This window comes from Sesamum indicum, linkage group LG6, assembly GCF_026168435.1.
Source record: "Sesamum indicum cultivar Baizhima isolate 11 linkage group LG6, ASM2616843v1, whole genome shotgun sequence".
NCBI classification, from domain to species: Eukaryota; Viridiplantae; Streptophyta; class Magnoliopsida; order Lamiales; family Pedaliaceae; genus Sesamum; species Sesamum indicum.
The window spans coordinates 23,982,189-23,988,188 of record NC_142662.1 but is presented as its reverse complement, the minus strand read 5'-3'; positions in this window follow the sequence as shown (position 1 = coordinate 23,988,188).

Below are 6,000 nucleotides of genomic sequence, written 5' to 3'. Positions count from 1 at the left end.
CCAACGCCCCAATTTTTTTATATTTTTTTAAAAAAAGAAATCAATAACAGTAAATTAGTAATGTCCGACTCATCGTCCATAGGTTACATAATTATTTTTTTATTTGATGGAGTATTTATAATTTTTCAAATGACGATGAGATATTCGTGATTATGTGTAACCTCGTGAGAGATAACTGTAATTTATCCATTTTTTTATTATTATAAAACAAGGTTTTTAGCTTCAAACAGCAGCATTGTCTGAATCTGTCACTAATTCAACGAAAGTGTTTCAAATTTAAGTATTATGGTGGTGGAGTTAATTATATTGATATATAGATACTTACAACTAAATTCGAATACTTTGTAACATGGAGAAATTTTTAATAATTTCACTCAGAAAAAGGCTGCCTCACTTTTCTCTTACCATAAGAAACGAAGTATTAATACCTAACTTCAAAGGTGTTTAACTAATTAAATATATTTATAAACAATATATCTATATATATAATATTCTATTTTATTTTTTCGAGTGAATTAATTATAATTACATCATTTTTCGATTAATATTATTATACACAATTTATCAATATCAAATATGTATTAACTAATTAATAATTACTATTACAGTGAACTAACAAATACTATTAAAATAGACTAATACCTATACATTAATTGGTGAGACTCAAACACAAGCCAAGAAGGCATCAATTTCGTCAAGTGGTCTAGGTCTCATTGGCGTCGATTATAATATTTTATATGGAAGAAAATTACAATTTTAATCCTGTAATTTAGGGGAGATACGCGGCGTTTTGATCCTGCACAAATATTTTTTGCAATTTAGTCTAGTAACCTTAAATTTTTGGTAATTTTAATCCTTTCTTGACCAAATTAACCAAAAGAAAATTACATGTGATTTTTTTTACACATTATCCAATTAAATTATAATTTTAGTTTTATAAATCAATTGGTGCAGAGGAACTTAATTGGAGAAGATGTCATAAAACCCTTTAAAGAACCCATTAGGAACAGTAGGAATAGAAAAGTGTGAAATGAAGCAGATATTTGGAGTATGAGTGGAGCATCAACAATTCAACATAAATTAAATAAGTAGCATATATTATACGCATCTATGCCCACTTTCAATCATGTAATTTGTCAAATGTTTGGGGCAAGTTGGTTAGTGCCGCATCTCAACTTTAACACTATAAATTATCATATTATATATATGTATATATGTAGTATACCTCATGTCCAAACCTATATATATATATATATATATGAATTCTCTTCAAATAATCGAGAGAGTGTGCGTGCGTGCGCAACGACCTCTCCTGAAATTTGATATAATTATTAATATCCCTCATTATGTAAAAAATTACAAATACACCTCGCGTTTGATGAAATTATGTAATTCCTTGAATGGAGGTATAAAATTATCAACTTTGCCCTTACAATAATTTTCCTCTTAAAATAAACGAATATTGTAGTCGCGAGGAAATGTACATATCAAGGTATGTTTTGCTTCTGATTTTAATATATATCATGAGTATGTCCCGAAAGAAATTATTGGTTCGTTTAATTTATTTTTCTCTATTATTTAAGTTTTTTTTTTATTTTTTAATATATAGAAAGGATGTCGTTGCTAAAACGTAGAAAATTTAATTATATTTTGAGTGATCTTGTTACTTAGAGCTCTCTCAATTCTTGTACAACCAAGTAGATTAATTCATAGTATCCCCAGACCATGATAATTCATAAATTTATCTATGCTCTATTTACTTAAACTATTCTTACTTTTGAATAATTACAAATATATCCATCAAAAAATATTAAAATCTTTACATAAACCACCCCTGCTTTTTGAAAATTACACATACATCTCAAAAAATATTAACATCATTAAACAAACTATAACATATTTTTTAACTGTAAGAAATCATTTATGTAATTATGCAAAAACTATATATATATATAAGAGCAATTTATATAAATAGACCAAAAGTCAGGATTAGAATTGTAATTATCCCTAATTAAATACGATGGAGGTGGCCTATTTCTTTCCTTTTCCAGTTATGCTCCTACTTTACTCTTAAAATCTTGTTGATTGATTATTTTGAAAAAGAACAAATTAATAATAATAATAATAATAATGAGAGAAATTACATTGTCATGATGCAATTAATTGGTGTGATAAGAATATTTAATGAATTTTATTTTACTATGTAATAAAATACTTTTTATTTTTTTTTATTTAGATAGGTGTGCATTTGTTTATCTTTATCCAAAAAACTCACTATTTTTTTCTGATAAATTAGTTAGTAAACTAATTTAAATCTTATTTTAATATATAATAATACTTACAAATTTATTTCCTTTTTCCATTTAAATTTAGTTAAATATATCAGTGATTATCTTTATTTGAAAAAATGAACTCATTTTTATACTTTAAAATTTAAATAAAATAATTAGTAATTTTATTTATTTAGAAATATAATCTCCATACCTTGGCACGGGGTACTGTCTAGTTATAAATAAGCTAAAGAACCTCAAAATTCAAATGAAATTGCATAAGACGACAAACACTGCTACTTTTTTGTTTTCTTCAATAATGTAATTGAATTAGTTAGAGTTGCCTGAATTAAAGTTCTAAAACTATAGAATTACAAAGGTTTTTATTCAAGTCCCACAAACAAACTAAATTAAAAATTAATAATAATTTACGACATTTCAATACTATTTTAGGAAAAAATGTAATTTTTGTCTTCTAAAGGTAGGAAATGAAAATTTTGGTCTAATTGAAATTAATTTTTGTAATTTGGCCTGCAACTTAAAAAAAAAATGGCAATTTGAAGACAATTTTGGCCGAAAATGCATAAATCGGCTGGAAAAAACACATGTAATGTGCACGTTATATGCTAATTTAGGGTTTTCTGCAAGAATTGTCTTCGAATTGCTAAGTTTTCTTTTTAATTGCAAGACCAACTTATCAAAATTGGTTTCAACGTAACCAAATTTGTCATTCCTTATACTTACAGAACTAATTTTGCGCTTTTTTTAACTATTTTACAAGGCGGGGTGTCGATTTGGTATCAATTTATAAATTATTACATCGTGATAACTAGATTCTTTTGTGTCTGGATCCAATTCTTGCATGCATTGAACTAAATTTAATGATTACTTACAATTCTTCCTCCCCTTTTGGTGGTGCTGGGGAAGAATGAAATAGTGGTAGCAATTTATGATTGTGTCGGGAATTCTTTCCCGACCTTAAATTTAAGTCCCATTCGATGAATTGAACGAAAATTAATAATTACTTACAATATTTTGTGGTGGTGGAGGTGAAGGAAAAGAATTTCTGGTAGCAATTTATAGTTGGTAATAAATCAGGAATCTTTTTTGGGTCCTTACTGACATGTTTGTTCGAGAACAGACAAGCCATGCATTAATCTGGCAAAATGCATTGAAACAAAAATTCGACTAAAATCCAAACTCCATCAAAGAAATCTGTTCTGCTATTATTTGCAATTTTACCTAAAATTTAGTATGTGTACTGTCAATGCTGATAGTTTTTACACTAAAGTCAGAGCTAGGATGATAATGTTTGGTGGATTCTGCAATTTGGACCATTAGATCATGCAAGAATTAAGATAGCATTGCTGCAATTAATATATATCAACATACGTAATTATGAATACCTCGTTGTTTAAGAAATTTCAAACTCAGGGGTTGAGGTGAAAAATATTATTCTATGCTTGTTGAATTTTTTAAAATAAAAATAAAATAAATGACAAGAAATTTGAGGGTGGATAAAGAAGATAATGTGTAGAGCGTATAGGTCCATAAAAATATTTTAAAAAAAATAAAATATATATATATATATATAATTATAAGTTATAATTCTACTGAAAAAAATATGATTTTCCACTATGGTTAATTACTATAGTCAAATGAAGAAAATCGTGGCAAATGCAAATCAACCACGCTCTGCAACGGCCATTAGCTGTTGTTTTATAAGTGTGACCTAAATATTAGTCGTGGCTTATTTTGGTTATGGCTAAAACCCATGGCGAATTTTAATTAATCGTTGCAAAAAGTTAAGTTTTTATTTTGATTTTATTTAATCGTAGTTAATAGTATAATTTATCATGATTTTTAAGTAATAATCATTTATAATGTAGCAAATACTCAATTTTTTTGCAGTAGCCCAAAAATGCATTTTGGGCAGTTTGCTATAAATATTAGATGATGAAATAGGTTTGTTGTTAATTGAATGTTAAAATTGAAAGAGTATTTGTAGTTTTTCAAACGAGAAAAATATTTATAGATATATCAAACTTGGAGTAATGTGGTTATAATTTACCTAAGATGATTAATGGAAAACATTTGTTTCGCCACATAATGATTCTGGCACATTATTATAATGTAAATTTACTAATAATATAAATATATATATATATATATATATAAAAGAAAAGAGGGTCTGATCTTTATGAAAGAAAGCCAATCACCACAAGAACACTGGTTTAATGGAATCCATAATTGAGGGCGTGTGCTGTACATTTAGATTCGAAGGGGACACGTGTCAGCAACCCTTTCCATGACTTTGGTCACCTATGAATTTTACAAGACTTTTCATAATAGGGGCCCCACTTTGCTGTCTGCCTAAGAAAGTTTCTGGACCAGAAATAAAGAGGAAAAATGGAATAGACACAAAGGATGTAAGAAGAAGACATGACGAAGACGATGATGATGATCATGAACATGAACATTGTAAGTTGCCCTGGTCTATTATTTTTGAACTACTTACAACAATTTGAGCAGTGATTTTCATGTCATTTTAATGAAGTGATTGGATGGTTGTTATTGTTCGAAAATTTTGAAGTCCCTATTTCAAGAATAAGTCGTTTAATTATACAAAATCAAGAATTGATCCTTAATATAATTGTAAAATTGCAAACATATGTGTCTGATTGACCGTTTTAACACTGTTTGTTTGATATTACAATAATTTTCTTCATTCAATATAAATATATAAATTAGTGAGAGGTCGCTATAATTTTCTTTTCCACTTTCTTTTTCTATCCTCTCACCTCATCATACACATCAAATTTAGACCCGTCCTGTTTTTTGTAACTTGATCTCCGTATCAAGAGATTAGATTTGTTTGTGTTTTTATATTCAATTCTCAATTTGCAGTTGAAGATATGTACTTTTAATTTTATTTAGATTTTCGTTTGAAATGAGAATATGTATGAATTAGTTAATTATATAATATTTTATATCGAACTTTGTTGTTAATTAATATAATTTCAAAAAAAAAATACGTATAATTAAGTATGTTCATTTCATGTTGTTCCATGCTTCTATTATCGTCGTCCGAGAATAAAATTGTTTGTCTATCTCATGCATGAAGTAATATTATTGACCGCCATTTGACAAAAAGTATTTTTAAAACACTCCAATTAAGATCTTATTATCAAAATCAAATGGAAGTGTAACGATTTTCACTATAATTACCAAAATTACGCCAACATAATATGTGATGATTGTTGTATTATTTTATTTTTTTACTTTAAATTTTAGAATAATTCCCTCTAATTATTATTTCTGGACATATCTAATTCATTTAAGACACTAAAAGTATACATAATATTAAAATAACACCGTCATATCTAAAATATAGATCAGATAGACCGAACCACATGATTATCACCTTCTTTTTACATATATATATATATATAATTTCACTTTGTATCTCCACTTTGGGGCCGTACATAGTGCGTAGCATATTTTAGGCATTCTTGTAGCCGGTGAATAGGCTTTTCATTACATAGAATTGTATCAAGAACACACAAAAATACACACTACAATCCGTGCAAGGGAACATTTTCCTAACTAAAATTTTCTTGTGATGCTTCCTAGTACCTTAAGATCTGCGATTCTCCAAATATTACACTATTTTTAAGTAAAAAATTCTTAGTCAAATAAAGTTCCGACGAACTAAATAAATGATAGAGTA